Source organism: Dipodomys merriami, unplaced genomic scaffold, assembly GCF_024711535.1.
Source record: "Dipodomys merriami isolate MVZ:Mamm:240054 unplaced genomic scaffold, mDipMer1.0.p SCAF_584, whole genome shotgun sequence".
Classification (NCBI taxonomy): Eukaryota; Metazoa; Chordata; class Mammalia; order Rodentia; family Heteromyidae; genus Dipodomys; species Dipodomys merriami.
Genome location: NW_027206162.1, coordinates 50,448 through 67,560, shown reverse-complemented (window position 1 = coordinate 67,560; position 17,113 = coordinate 50,448). Strand labels below are relative to the sequence as shown.

General features: G+C 40.3%; 1 pseudogene; it reads right to left on the bottom strand.

The window, feature by feature from the left end:
* Nucleotides 1-16,517: 16,517 nt before the first annotated feature.
* LOC138813097 (U6 spliceosomal RNA) lies at nucleotides 16,518-16,614 on the bottom strand (annotated as a pseudogene).
* Nucleotides 16,615-17,113: the final 499 nt, after the last annotated feature.

Genomic DNA, 17,113 nt, shown 5'->3' with positions numbered 1-17,113 from the left:
TTTATTACATTTATTACATAGGATATAGATTTGCCTATGTATGCAACTTCACACCTGACATGCAGGACTTTCACAGAAAAGGAAAACATGAGTCACCATGGACTTCTTACTGCACGATTCAATTTTTGTCAGTGCTGGCATCTAACTCACAGCCTACAAGGCCCAATTCATGACTGGGTGAGTGTCAGCATGCAAGCCTGGAGCATATTTAGCTGACAGTCATTTCCAGCACCTGAGATCGAGCCCCAGGCATGGACAAAATAGGAACAGATTGCCATTCAGATAGTATTACACAATGAAATATAGATCTTTATAGAGTGCCAGAGATGTCTGTACATTCTTCAGTTATATTGACTACATTTCTACCAATTCTTGGATATTTAGTATACTTCCATATAATTAATATTATTCTTTTCATAACTTAATGAATTATCAATTAAATCATCCACTGTCTGGAAAATATTGCGTCCGTGTAATAATATTCTTTGAATGTTTTTAAAAAAACTCATTAAAATCCATTGACCTTCTAAAATCACTCTGTCTAATTGTACAGTAGTATTCAGAAACAGCCAATTCCACCTTGCCATTCATAATCTTCCATCGGTATTCCTATGAATAGGAATGAGACTCTTAAGATCTTCCTCCATTGGTAGGGGACAGGAAGGGGCTTCCAACACAGGGCCTATGTTGCCGTGTTGGCCTATGGCTTTCCTGGTAGCCCGCCAGCCTTCAGCGAACCCAGGTTACCGACATTTTTCAAATGTGTCATTCAGACACAGGATGGTCACCTTGCAAAGCAAACAAATGTAAAACTGGCAACCATCTGCAAGTTGCCATTTTTTTTTATTTTTCTGTGTCACATTAATTTTTTTTTTTCCTGTCAGCCTTTGGGGCCCAGAAACCCAAGTTCGGCTGTGGGTCCAGTGGCTGCACCCCAGCCTAGAATGATCACAGTTGCGGCAGAATTGCCACGACCTGAGTTCAAGCTCTGTGCTTGACAAAATAAAAATAAATAAACAGGTACATATATTCATACATTAAATATATTTAAAATATTATGAGGCTCCTTGGCTTGATATCCATGTCCTTTATTCTGCCTGGCCTGGGAATTGACCTCAGTGTCTGGGTAAATCTGCAGCACTGTGGGGGATGGGGAAGTTCATTGTGCTGGAAGACAAGAAAGCCAGGCCTGTTCCTAGGGCCTGAATTCAAGTCCTAGCACTTAAAAGATTAATATACATATACATTTTAAACATATGATTTATATTTACATACACATATTTACTGCATATTAAGGTTAGTGTATTCATTTTATTTTGTGTTTTATTTATTTTTTATGTATTTTAGTGAGCATGATTATATATACCATTTTTTGCATCCTATTACATAAGACATAAATTTGCCTACATATTCTACATCATTCCTGAGACCCAGGACTTTCACTGATAAGGAAAACAAGTGGGACAATTGGTTTGTCCACCAGGATTAAGTTTTTGGCAGTTCTGTGACTTGAACTCATGAATTCACTTCATGAATGGTTAAATGTTAGCACAGTAGTCTGATGCAAGTGAAGTTGGCAGGCAAAATTGAGGACCTGAGATCAAGTCCTAGGAATGGCCAATATATAAACAGATAGATGTTTAGATTGCACTGTGTGTGTGCATTTTTGTGTGTATTTACATATGTATATACATCCATAAATATATACAGACAGATAGATATTTATGTAGATTCTAGTGTATAACCCTATATAAAGAGTGCTGTCTATATTTTATTTTTAATATATTCTATTACTACCAATTATTTGGTCTAAAATTATGCCTCTATTAATTAATCACAGTAGAACAGTTAATAAAGAATTAATCAATGACCTATATTTATTACATACAATCTTATACTAGAATGACTAGCTAATTAGTAATTCAATTAGTACATTTCAAACATTTTATTAGTGTTCCAATACATAGGAACAAGTTTCCTAGATCTTCGGCCATGTGTAGGTGCAGTCCCAGGATTGAACTCAGGGCCTACGTATCTGGATTGGACTCAGGCTTTACTGATACCCCACCAGCTTTTGTCATGCAAGGTCACATACAATTAAAATACTAGTCATTGAGATCAAGGAGGGTAACAGTGCTGAGGAAACAAATGTAAAACAGTTGTGTAAAACTTCCTGGGGTTTTCCTCCTCCATTTTTGTTGGTTTGATGTACTTTTGCCAGTGCTGGGAGTTGAACTCGGGTCCTAGGTTCCCTGGATCATCTGTGGGTATAGAAGCTGCATCCCAGGCTATCATAATCATGGTTTAAGACACAATAAAATGGTTCGTTGAGTAAAAGGAGCTCAGGGAAAATGTCTAGGCTAACAGTTCAAGCCTCAGAACCTGCTACAAAAAAGAGCCATTAACTCCATATGTCTGAGGATGTATGCATGTATTTGTATCAGTGAACATCCAGAGGTTCTATGAAGAAACCCAGCTAGGAAATTTGCTTTGAATAGAATGGTTTCATATTACAGACAGTGATTTCAAAACAGTGCATATTCCGGGGTTACCCTCACTGTTCCCAGAGTAGCATGAGGGGTTCTCCATAGCCCAGTCTGCTACAGGAAGTCTGCCTCACTTTTGTAACAGGCAAACAAAAAGCCTCACTCCTGTACAGCTGTGTGACAAACAATTCATCTGGGCCATTTAGTTAGGATGAGTGTGGGCAGGCTCTGAAGGTCAGGAGAAAAAGGCCTCTTTGTACCTCAAGCTATCTCTCTCCCCAGTGCTCTGTTTTGACAGGAAGCCTTCATTTGTGCCACCTCCTGTGCAGGCCAAGTTCCCTGCACTTATTCTGTCTTTGTGACTATGTTTCAGTGTTGAAACAAACTATTACCATTAATTCAAGAGTTCTTCTGGCAGACAATTGGGGAGCTGAACCTAATGAAATGATTCATTATTGGCAACGGTGCCTCCGTGTGTGTGTGTGTGTGTGTGTGTGTGTGTGTGTGTGTGTGTGTGTGTGTGTGTGTGTGTGTGTGTGTGTGTGTGTGTATACCAGTCCTGGTGCTTGAACTCAGGACCTAACCACTGTATCTGAGTTTCTTCTGTACAAGGACAACACTCTACCACTTGAGCCACAGTGCCACTTCAGGGATTGACCTTTTCTATGGATGTGGTACTGAGTATTCAAACCCAGGGTTTCACACATGCAATGCAGTCTACCCCTAGGAAAAATTCCCAGTACTCCACTTCAGATTTCTTTCTTTTCTTGTAAGTTGGAGGAGTTGAAGTTTGGGCCTGAGTGCTGTCTCTCATCTCTTCAGCTCAAATCTAGCGCTCTAGCACTTGAGCTACAGGGCCCCTTCAGGCTTGCTGGTGGTTTTTGGAGATAACCATCTCAAGGAATTTCCTGCCAGGGCTGGCTTTGGACCATGATCTGAAATTGCTTTGAACCAAGATCTTCAGCTTCTTAAGCAGCCAGGATGATAGACCTCAGCTAAAGACACCTAAGCCCTGCACTTTGCTGCAAGGAGGTCCTTGGCTCAGCATGGTAGAACTTTAGCCATGAGCCCAAGAAGAAATTCAACACCTAGGCTGTGAGTTCAAGGTTCATGATGGTGAAAATTAAACCAAAACAATTGTCTGCAGGAGACAAGTCACTAGAGCTAAATACATACATAAATTTGGCCCTGCCCTGGGGACATATCTGAGCCTCAACTTTCTCATCTGCACAATCATCTTACTTGTGTAGCTCTTATAAGAACCAGATGAATGAATACTACTCGTGAAGGACTCAGCACATAGCACCCCGTGAATGACTCAGCACACAGTACCCCATGAATGATCCAGAACCCCATGAAGGACTGAGGACCAAGCACCCCAGGAAGGTTTCTTCACATTGCTGTATCATATAAACTGTCATTAGATTTAAGGTGCTTTCATCAGTATCACCACTCTTTCACATACACGTCACAAACCACACAAGTTCACATCTTATGGTTTAGGGGGGTATTTTTTTGTGGGGAGTATCATCAGCCTCGGGATTTCACTCATAGGTTGGAGGTACTGTCCGAAGAACTTTTCCTCAAGGCTAGAGCTCTACCATTTTGAGGCACAGCTCAGAGCCTTGCAGACTTCCTGTCAGGGCTGAGTTTTCAACCCACCAGTGTCTGATCTCATTCCGCAAGCAGCAAGGGGTGAGCCAGCAGCATCTGGTTCCATGGTGCTGGGTTGCAGCTGTTGACCTCTGGCTAAGTCATGTTAGGTGGCATCCATTGGCTTCAGACTCCCAGCTTGCTCTGTGATGAGGTATTTGAAATCCTGGCCTTCTATACTTGCAGTCAGAATATTCTAACTTGTTTTTGGTGCCAGTCCTGGGGCCTGAGTAAGGGCCTAAACACAGTCCTTAAGCTTCCATGCTCAACACCAATGCTCCACTTCTTGAATGGCAGCACTACTTGTGGTTTATTCTGTGCATGTGATATTGTGGAATGGATCCCAGGGCTTCATACATACTGGGCAAGCACTCTACCACAGAGCCCCAGGAATGACAAGTGTAGAAATAGATATGTAGATTGTTACACACACACACACACACACACACACACACACACACACACACACACACACACATATACACATACATATATAAGTATATATATGTATGTATAAAACAAGACAGGGATGTCTGTATAGTAATTAATTATATATACTATATTACTCCCAATTATCAAGAAAATATTCCTTCCTTTATTTAAGTATTATGGTTGAATACATAATAAAGTATTAATTGAAAATTAGTCAATATACTATAATTATTGTGCATAATTTTATAATATAATCATACACTAAATACTAATGTAATTATTACTTTGCAACATTCCATTTGTATGGATATATATCAGAATGCATATCTTAGGCTCTCCCGCCATTCATAGGTGGCAGTCCTGGGATTCACACCGGGTCTAGGTTGTTGATTTTGGCTATGGCTTCCCTGATAGCCCACCAAACTTCAGCAGTGCAAGGTCATGTACACTTTCCAGGCCCTGTCATTTAGAACCAGAATGGTTGCAATGCAAAGAAAAAAACATATAAAACCGCCTTCTGGAACTTCCCAGTTTTATCCTTCTCCTTTGTTTTCAGTTTTGGGGCCAGAACTCTGGGTCTGGGTGCTGTGCCTCAACTCTTCAGCTCAAGGCTATCGCTCTACCACTTGAGCCATAAGACTACTTCCAGTTTTTTCTACTTATGTGGTGCTGAGGAATCTAACCCAGGGCCTTATAGATGCAAGGCAAGCCCTGTTTACTGAGCCATCTTCCAAGAACTTCTACTTTTTTTATGGTCCCAAGATTTGAACTCAGCTCCTAGGATCTCAGGATGGGCTGTGGGTCCAGAGGCTGCACAGCAGCCTAGGATGATCAAAACTGAAACAGAGTTGCACGAGCTGAGTTCAAGCCCCAGGCATGGCCAAGAAAATATTAAGGCACTGGCTTGGAATTTGCACTGTTTTTCTGGCAGGCCTGGGATTTGAACTCAGGGTCTGGGTAAATCTGTGGTACTATGGGGGAGAGTAGGCTCGCCGTCATTGAAGACAAGAATTTCAGCAAGAATTTCTAGGGCCCAATTTCAAGCCCCAGTACTGAAAAAAATAATATCTATATATGAGATCTATTTACGTGCATGGGTTTAAAACTTATGACATTTATTACCCTTATTTTTATTTTATTTAGTAATATTACATATATAGCATCTATTTCATATATTACATCTTATCACATGAATCTATTTGCATATGGATTATACATCATACTGAGACCCAAGACTTTCACAGACAAGGAAAAAATGTGTCAAAATTGGCTTCTGACTCAACATATAAAATTTTGGCCATGCTGGGATTTGAACTCACAGCCCACAATGCCCAATTCATGAAAGGGTCAGTTGTAGAACAAAAGCCTTTGGCAAACTGAGCTTCCAGCCAGTTCTGAGGACCTGGGAACAAGCCATAGTAGTGGCTGATAGAGAGAGATAGAGATAGAGATAGAGATATATCTCTATCTATCTATCTATCTATCTATCTATCTATCTATCTATCTATCTATCTATCTAAATGTCTCCAGAGATATAGATATATCTCTATCTATCTATCTATATCTCTACAGAGATATAGATACATATCTGTTCAGAGATATAGATAGACAGATAGATAGATCGATAGATAGATAGATAGATCGATAAATAGATAGATAGATAGCTGTAGATGCATGAAATAAGAGAGAGATGTCTGTATACTATGAAATTACATATACGATATTACTATTGATTACTGGGAATTAAATTATTCCTTCCTTTTTTAAGGATCATGATTGAATACATAATAAATTATTAATTGAAAATTAGTCATTGTATTATAAATGTTGTGAATAATTTTATAATATAATTAAACACTAACTACTAATTTAGTTGTTACTTTTATAACATTCCATTTGTATAGCTGTACATGGGAATGGGATTTTAGAATCTCTGCCATTCATTAGTGGCAATCCCACGATTCGACCTCCAGACCTAATCTGACAGTTTTGGCTATGCTTCTTTAATAGTCCGCCAAACATCAGCAATGCAAAGTCATGTACTCTTTCTTGCCTTGTCATTTACATCCAGGATGGTCACAATACAAAGGGGAAAAAAGTAAAAAACCACCTCTTGAACTTCTCAGTTTTATGCTTCTCTTTTTTTTTTTGCCAGCCCCAAGATTTGAACTAGGGTCCTAGGATCCTAGGGTTGGCTGTGGCAGAGATGCCAAGACCTGAATGTAAGCACTGTGTTTGGGCAAAAAAATAATAATTATTATAAGGCCCTGATTTGGAATTTGCAACATTTTTCTGGCAGGCCTTTTATTTGAACTGAGGGTCTGGATAACTCTGTGACACTATGGGTGAAGGGGAAAGGCTCATCGTCCTTGAAGACAAGAAATTCAGATAAGTTCCCAGGGCCTGAAATGAAGCCCAGCACTGGAAAAAAGTAATATTAATATATGAGATCTATTTTCGTGCATGGGTTTACTGCGTATGATCTTTATTACCCTTGTTTATTTAGTACTATTACCCATATTAATAGTTCTTTTATTACATCATATCACATAGCATATATTTGCATATGGATTATACATCATACTGAGACCCAGGACTTTCAAAGAGAAGGAAAAAAAAGTGTCAAAATTGGCTTCTTACTCCACGAATAAATTTTTGGCCATGCTGGGTTTTCAAATCACGGACTACAATGGCCAGTCCATAAATGGGGTCACAGTCTTAGCACACCAGCCTCTGGCAAACTGAGATCCAGAAAGTTTTGACGACCTATGATCAAGCCATAGGAATGATCTTTCTCTCTCTCTCTCTCTCTCTCTCTCTCTCTCTCTCTCTCTATATATATATATATATATATATGGATAGATAGATAGATAGATAGATAGATAGATAGATATAGATAGATATAGATATAGATATATAGATATAGATATATCTATAGATATATATATATATATAGATATAGTTATATAGAGATATATCTATATATCTCTATATATCTATAGATTTATAGATATATAGAGATACATATATAGATATATAGAGAGAGATATATCTATATCTCTCTCTATATATCTATAGATCTATAGATATATCTATAGAGATATATCTATAGATATATCTATAGATATCTATAGATATATCTATAGATATATATATAGAGAGAGAGATCTATAGAATATAGATATATATCTATATATAGAAAGAGACATAGATAGATAGATAGATAGATATGTATATATATATGCATACAGAGAGAGAGGGAATGTGAGGATATTAAATTATATATACTATAACCAATTATTAGTTATTAAATTATGCCTCCATTTAATGAAGTATCATGTTTGAATACTTATAAAAGCATTAATTAAAAATTAGTCAGTATCCTTCCATTAGGGGAATCATACCGTGGTGCTAGAATGGAAGATATAAATCCAATAAATTTTCTGTGGCATTCTAAAATAGAATCATGAATTTACTGCAAATTTAATTGTTACTTGTATTACATTCCATTATCATTCACATGAATATGAATGAGTTTTTCAGGATTTCCTTCCATTTGTGGGTGGCAGTCCTGGCTTTCAAACTCCAGGCCTGATTAGTTACTTTCGAATGCAAACCATTAGAATGACACCTTGAAGATTTCAGATTGTTAAAATTACAAAAAAGCACAAAAAGAAGACAAGAATCAAAGGAGCCAGGGCTTCTGCCTGTAATCCTAGCTCCTCACAAAGCTGAGATGTAGAGAATGACAATTTGAATTCAGCCGTGGCAGGAAAGCCTGAGACACTCTTATTTTTAAGAGATCACAGGAAAAAAAAACATGAATGAGGCTGTGGCTCAAGGACAGAGTGCTACCATTGAGCAAAAGGAGCTCAGGAACAGGGCCTAGACTCATAGAACAAACCTGGAACTGCCCTCCCTGCCCCCCACAAAAAGGAGGCAATAACTCTATATCTCTGTGTATGGATGGATGATGTAAGGATGATGGGCATTCAGCAGGTTGCCCATGCCCAGTCCCCCAACCTGGGCAAGCTGGAACAAGCCCTCAGAGAGTACTAAGTCTGAGCTGGAAGCTTGAACAAAGTATTCTTCTCTGCCATTTAATAACTGAAGCCTTAAGTTCTGGCTGAGGTGTCCAATCAGGACACCTAGCAGCCAGCCACTGCCTCCAGGGAGATCACAGTAACTAGACTGTAGGAGTTGTCAAAGTTTCTGGCTCCATATTCTCTATCCCTCTGAAGGATGTGAGCCTAGACCTCTGGGGCCTAGTGGCTATCACTCATTTATCATTCTCATTGCTGAGTCACAGTCTGGTCCAAAATCTTGGCAAAGATATGAAATATCAATATATATGCCGAAAGGGATATGCCAATAAATCTCACCCTCATAACTCCCGTTAGAAGGGAGCCATTGGCTGCGAATGTGGCTTAGTGGTAGAGTGCTTACCTAGCATGCACTAAGCCCTGGGTTCGATTGCTCAGTAGCACAGAAAGAGAAAAAGCCAAAAGTGGCACTGTGGCTTAAGTGATACAGTTCTAGCCTTGAGCAAAAGAAGCTCAGGAACATGTCCAGAACTTGAGTTCAAGCCCCAAGATTGGCAAAAATATAAGTGAGCCTGATGAGACATATTCTTCTGGGAATCAGAGGATGGCCGAGGTTATAGGTAAGAGGTAGGGTAGAGGGTAAGTGTTGGTGTTTAACCTCTGTAAGCTACTCGGGAGACTTAGATCTGAGGATCCCAATTGCAAGCAGGAAAGTCTCTATGAGACACTTTTCTCCAATTAATCACAAAAAGACAGAAGTAGAGTTGTGGTTTAAGTACTAGAGTGCTAGCCTTGAGCACAAAAGCTCAGGGATGGGATGGCATCCAGGCCATGAAATCAAACCCTAGGACTGGCACACACTTGCACACACACACACACACACACACACACACACACACACACACACAAGATAGAGCATTTGCCAATCAGCCTGCACAAGTTCCATCTCTAGCAACTCAATATGAAAAGAAAGTGGGAGAAGGGAAGGAAATACTTGCTCCAGGAGGTGATATAAGCAGTGCCAAAATTCCACAGGAGTTCTAAGATGTGGATTCAGGGCAGACGGCCTCAGGCATAAGGTACAGCATGGGCAAAGATCCTGAGGTGTAGAGCAGTTGGTGTGGGTGGAATGAAGGTTCTGTGGCTTCAAGCAAGTATGGCAGGACATTCAAGGCTGAGTCACAGGTAGGGCAGAGGGTGGAGTCCCACAGGGGCCAGGGTGAAGATTAGCTCGGCTTTTTCTCAGGGACCCCATCCATTTCCTGTGGCTGGAATCGTATTTTTAACAGTTCCTGACCCTCAGACCTCCTTTGCATGTAGAAGTCAGGGCAAACGCAGGGAAGAAGGCTTGCTTGACCCGTTGCAACAATGAGAAGTACAAGTTGTCATGTCTAAAACGAACTTTACAACTTTGCAGGGGGGGGAGGATTGGGTGGGGTGCCGAGGGGAGGCTGGGAAGGGATGGGAAGGGGAAACAAAGGAGGAGGCTACAATGCTTGATAAGAAATGTACTCATTATCTTGCGCATGTAATTTTAACCCCTCTGTACAGTATTTTCACAATAAAAAGAAAATAGAAAAGAAAAGCTTCTAGCCCAATGCCACCAGTGGCTCAACCCCTGTAAATCTTAGCTACTCAGGAGACTGAGATAGAGATCTTTTGAGAAGCCAGCTAAGGGGAGGAAAGTTAGTGAGACTCTTCTTGCCGATGAACTACTAAAAGCCAGAAATGGAGCTGTGGCTCAAGTGGTAAAGTGCTAACCTTGAGTTAAAATGTTAAGAGACCAGAACCCAGGCCCTGAGTTCAAGCCCCAGTGCTGACACAGAAAAAGTAAAGAAAAGCTTTCAGGAGCTCCTAGTCCACTGTGGTGAAAGACTAGTCCTCAGAAGACTGAGATGTGAGGACCACGGTTCAAAGCTAGCCCAAGCAGGAAAGTCCGGGAGACTCTGATCTCCAAGGAACCTCAATAAAACCGGAAGTGGCTCTGTAGCTCAAGTGGTAAGCTGAAGAGCTTAGGGACAATGGCCAGGCCCAGAGTTCAATACCCATGACCAACCTCTTGCCTGCTTGTACCTCTGTGGCTCTAGGCAGAGTACTTTCCAGTGGGCCCCTAAGGGTCTCCCAATGTCTAGGTGTCCTACAAGTCTTGGGAGCAGCCTGTTTGGAGGCCATTGTCTACAGAGAAAGACATAGTACCAGAAAAGGGTGGAGCCTTTGGGCATAGAGATAATCAGAATGGCATCTGTCATGGATGTGATATGGATCTGAGTAGCAAATTGACGTCTCAGACCACAGTTCTGAGCCAGGAGGGGCAGAAGCTGCAAGATGTCATACCAGGTAATGCTCATTCATGAGGGTAACACAAGAGTGTGAATTTGTCAGGCACACCTTGGGCAAGTGTTGAGTTGGGCTCATGAAAGACTTGTAGGCTCAGGAATCCACAGCCAGCTGGCTGATGCTTGTAGCAGTAGCTGTCCCTGGAGTCCCAGTGCCCAGAGGCCTGCTTTCTTCACCAGTGCTCAGAGACACATGAAGGTCTGCAATCGTGGGCCGACTACAAATGAGCATCCATAGTGCCCTCTCCTTAGTCCTGTGGCCTAGTGCACAAATGGAGGGACTGGTTTCATGGAACTTAATTCCATGGCCCAGACCCCTCAGCCCAAGAAGGATTTAGGCAGAAAACACTTGATATGCCTGTAGAGTTTACTGTGACAATGCCTCAGGACTGCCCCCAGTTCTAGCTCAGCTCATCATTACCACCTTCCTCTGTATGTGTTTGGTGTGTGTGTGTGTGTGTGTGTGTGTGTGTGTGTGCGCGCGCGCGCTCGCACGCGCGCGTGCGTGCGCACACGTGAACGCATAAGCACCTTGGTTCTAGGGCTTGATCTCAGGGCCTGGGCTCTGTCCCTCACATTTTTCATTCAGGGCTAGCACTCTACCACTTAAGCCACAGCTTTTCTTCCAGCTTTTGGGTGGTTATTTGCAGAAGAGAGTCTCACAGACCTTTCTAACTGGGCTGCCTCTGAATGGCAATCCTCAGATCTCAGACTCCTGATGAGCTTGGAGTATGAGAGCATGAGCTATTAGCATCTGGCCACACTTCCTTTCTTGGCTAAAACAGATTACCTCTCTCCCAACTGAGCACCCATCTACAGCTACCCCTCCTATACCTGGCTTCGGATGAAACATAACCTCCTCCCCTGAGGAAAAAGAATGGGATCAGGTTTGAGTTTTATGTTCTTCACAGTCAGAGGCTGGTGGAAGCCGATGTGGAGGTCTGAGATCTGGGCCAGGGAAAATAGATAGCTGTTAGAACAGAAGAGTGTAGGAAAAGACATCCATGCAGCTGGATGCCAGTGGCTCATGCCTATAATCCTAGCTACTCAAGGCTGAGGCCTATGGATCAATCAACATTCAAAGCTAGCCTGGGCAAAGTCTTATCTTCAAAGAATCACGAAAAAGATGGGAAGCAGAGCTACTCTAGTTCAAGTAGTACAGCACCAACCTTGTGCAAACAAGCTAAAGATACCTAGGATACCACCTAGGCTCTGAGTTCAAGCCCTGGTAAACACACACACACACACACACACACACGCACACACACACACACACACACACACACACACACACACACACACACACATCATTAGCAGGTGTCAGTGGCTCATACCAGAAATCCTAGCTACTCAAGTGGTTGAGCTCTTAAGGCAGCAACTTGAAGCCAGCCCAGGCAGGAAAGTATGTGAGACTCTTCTGTCTACTCAGCTACTAAAAAAGATGAAAGGTGAGCTATGGTTCAAGTGTCAGAGTGTAAGCCTTGAACAAAGAAAGCTCAGGGACAGTGCCAAGCTCTGAGTTCTAGCTCTAAGATTTTTTTAAAGACACCCTACACCCCATTCAGGCCATAAATTCTGATTTTGGTCTTCCTAGATCTCACCTCTGCTCCTGCCACTTGCACAGCACAAGTGGTCAGTGTGTGGCCAGCACTGGGTAAAGAAGTAAACTTACACAAGGGGGACATAGCCAGGTCAAGGATAATGCCCCAGAAAATTGAGGCACTGGCCATACCAGTCTCTCATCCCGTAGTTCTCTGGCCCTGGAGCTCAAAGTCTGTGCCTCTGTATTCTGGACATCTGGAATTGTCTAGAGGCCCTGCTAGCGTCGGAAGATAGACTTGCTATGAAAAGATTTGTTGACATTTCCTAGCCATCGACCAATATTTTCAAGCCACCTTGGCCTCACCTCCCATGTAACCCCGGATCACCCTTGCTGGGTTAGCCTTCAGTCAGCTATCAAGCTCGAGTTGGTCAGAACAACTGGCAACCATCCTTCCCCCCACTCCACTGCCAGCTGGCTGGGAGTGGGACATACAGTACAGCCAGAGGCCCAGCTGAAAAAAAGGACGTTGCATGACTGACCCTGCCCCCCAGAGGCAGTGGAGAACATATGCCAGCTGGCCCTGCTGACACAGAATACTCTGGAGGTGGACAAAGATATGGATAGCCAAACTTGGGCTCCAAAGGAAAAGTGGAATATTTAGGTCTCTGACAATTTAAGACTCATTGTAGATACTGATAAGGGGCTAAAGGCAAGGTTGCAATGGAGAAATGGCACCATCCGAATATAGGAATAGGCAGACAGGCACTCAGGAAGTGGACAGAGAAAAATGAGGGAAAAATACACACACACACACACACACACACACACACACACACACACACACACACACACACACACACACACCCCAACGGGTAGCCCAAGGTCTCAGCAGTCCTTGAGCACATGAATATTCCAACCCCCAAGAAGATGGCAGTATTGTTCTCTGAACAACTGTAGACAAAACTCAGAGCCTCTCACACACAGCAGGACATTTCCTACTATACACACAGCTTTTTGCCAGAATTTGTTATTTTTTATTTCAGTTTTCTCAAGGCTAGCATTTTATTGCTTATACCACAGCGCCATTTCTATCTTTTGCTCGTTACTTTCAAATCAGAATCTAATGGACTTTTATTCTTGGTCTGCTTTCAAACCACAATCCTCAGATTTCATCTTTCTGATTAACTAGGATTAAAGACATGAGCTATCAGTGTGGCTTCTACTTTTTCCTCTATAGTTATCTAATGCACATACTTAGATAGCAATGTAAACCTGAGAGTATAGAAGCAAGATGTACAGTGATGATACTGTCCTGTCAGAAATTCAAGTTAGTAATGTAAATTTCTTCATAAGACCATAAACAAAAAATACCATGATACTGTGTAAGAGAACTCACTATTGAACATATGAGCTTTAAGAGCTTTCTAATAGATCCATTATTTATTGTTACCTAACATTATTAAAATGTATGAGGCATTAGTAAAATAGAAGTCCTATGCATGACTACATAAATTCATTGTTTTTTTTAAAGACACTTGTTTTCATCTAAAAAAGTAGGCCTGTCTATTGTCTTCATGTGATTTTGATGATTGAAGGTGCTTAGTGAGAAGGTGAAAATGTATTAGTAGTCCTAAACTATCAATTCTCAATTTTTCTTCTTGGAGAATATAATGATCAAAGCAATAGTTCAGAATCAGCAAGCAATAGTTCAGAATCATGCTTCCAGTGCAAGTGGATCACCAGTAAGAAATCCTCAATACCATTTTACACAAAGTTTTGTCACAGATACAATCTGCCTGCCTTCTCTAGCTGCTTTACTAGCTTGGACCTATTTCTTTATTGTACAGGAAAAGTGTGATTCAACTGATTTCAGTCAGATCTGTTACTATAATTACCCAGGATTAAGATTCTTGTCTGTAATTTGGTCAAAGCTATGTCTCTTTATGTAGGCTACTAAAATGTATTTACTAATTTCAAGTAAATACATAAGTTCTATTTCAATCTTTTAAAAAAATACAATTTTGTTTGCTCTATCAATTGATCAGAGTCATGGATTTTGTGGCTAGCTAGGTCACTGCACATCTCTATCTCTCTTCCTTTCTCTATTTCATGGTTCTCATAGATAATATGTTTGCTCCATAATTATCCTAATTTATTTTGCTTTTATATTTTTGGTTGCATCATTTCAACTTTTTGTTCTGCCACTTCCCAAATCATTTATATAGAAGGCATTATTTCATATTTTCTCATTCCTAGAATAAGATGCACATGAAGATATCACTGGTCCTCATTTTCAGCCTGTACCTTTGAATACGGAGGAACATCTTTCCTCTGTTCTCCATCAATTCCCTACTCTCCAGTTAGAATAATTTCAAATAGTAAAATTAGAAAAAGAGAATAAAAATCATGGTGAAAAAAGATATGCAGAAAATTCACCGGATATTTCTGACCAGTTCAACCAATGTGAACTATTAGGGAAATACATGGAAACCTCATTCCCACTGGCTCTCAAAGTCTCTGGTTAGTCAATTCTTAGGAAGATGAGGAACAGGATGAAAAAGTAAGGAATAGTATCAATTGCAAGACAAAAAATGGAGAAGGATCCAAGTAAATTTCTTCATTGGGCTACTGAAAATATTAAGCTTACTACAGTGCAGAGACTACTTTTCACTCATGTGAATAATAGGGGATGATGATGAGTATACCCCTCTTCATCAGGGAGCCTACAGTGGACACTTAGACATTGTCCGTGAGTTGGTGACTCAAGTGGCAAATGCAATAACTGTAGATGGCTGGACACGTCTGCACAGTGTATATATGTGGAATAATACCAGAGTGGCTTCTTTCTTACTTAATCATGATACAGACACCAATGTCAACTAAAGGCCTCTTGACCCCCTTACATCTTGCTGTTGAGAATTGAGATAGCGAAGATACACTGGATCTCCTTCTGTTGAACCATTATATAAAACCAGGTGTGAAGAACAACTTAGAAGAAACTGCATTTGAAATTGCCCAAAGGATAAGTATTTACCACTACCTCTATGAAGTTGTGGGAGGCTGTACAAATTGTTCTCTTAAGTCCTAATGGTCGGGTTAAGTTTCTTAAATTTCAAAAATGCAAGTCCATCCTTTGTGTCCATACAAAATATTTCCACAATCCAAATAAGGGCAATATCTTTTTTTTTTTTTTTTTTTTTGCTCGGTCATGGGGCTTGCACACTGGCCCTGGGCGCTATGCCTGTGTTCTTCAGCTCAAGGTGAGTGCTCTACGGCTTGAGCCACAGCTTCACTTCCAGGTTTCTAGTGGTTTATTGGAGATAAGAGTCTCAAGGACTTTCTTTCCTGGGCTGGCTTTGAACCATGAACCTTAGATCTCAGCCTCCTGAGTAGCTAGGATTATAGGAGTGAGCCACCAGAGCCCGGCAACATCAATACTTACTGTAAAAATTAATGAATTCCGTGGAATTCTTCAAAGTGAATTGCCTGCATTGGATGTCAAAATGTATTCAAGAGTTTTTGTTTATATGTATAATGATTTCTGCAAAGTTTGTGATTTTTTAATCAGAAATAATTTTAACGTATCTGTTGAAATGAGTAGTACAGAAACTAAAGTATTTCCAGTGCTTGTCTGAAAAAGAATATTTTAAAATATTCTATATTCTATGTTTTTATAATGTTCATAATTTATTTTATTCTTTCCTAGATATACTTTGAATTCTATATTATTTTATAATACATAGGTTCATTAATGTGTCCTTTCAGATTGTATTCGATATAGAAAGTCTTAGATTCCTTTTTTTCCTAGGTCCTAATATTATTTTTCTTTGGGATAAAATGACAATTTTGTCTAATTTCAAAAGTTTTGTAAAGTTTATGCTATGTAAACGCCTTTCTGAGGTGAAGATTTAATACACTAATGTCAAACTAAATTTAATTAAAAGGAATTACGTTTGTTGTTACACTTGTTATTTTGTAATCAACTTTTTAATAACTGTTTTTCATTTCTTGCATCTGAAGAATGAAAAATATGGAATACTTCACAAATTTTCATATCATCCTTGTGCAATTGCCATGTTAATCTCTGTAGTGTAATTTGGGAATACGTGCTGCTGAAGCATGTAGTATCTTCTAAATTTAAGTAGTTAATGATGAAATCTTTATACAGGCTTATATCCATGGGTACCTACTTGGAACAAGGAATCCTTATTGTTCCTAACAATGCTATTATTTCCCTAAAATTCTGTGAATAGGGGAAAAATTATATGTTCAATTAATTGCTCACATTTGCAATTTTTTGTCAATGACAATTTTAAGTCTTTTTCATTTGGAATTTGATCATACTTTCAATAATTTGTAGCTAGGTCCAAAGGTGATGGCTTTTTCAAGTACTTATTGATCCAACTGACTTAGGTTTGTGAAGCTAATGGATTCAAAGTAAGCCTTGCTTACGGGCTACTTCTAACATTCTGCAGCTGACATTTTCCCAAATGAGGTCTTGCTGGCACAAATGTCTACCTGACCCTTTATTCTTCTTTCATGTAGGAACAGACAAATCAGAATATCTTACAATGACAGCATAGTTTGTTTTACTTGAATAAAACTAATCTTAGTTACAAG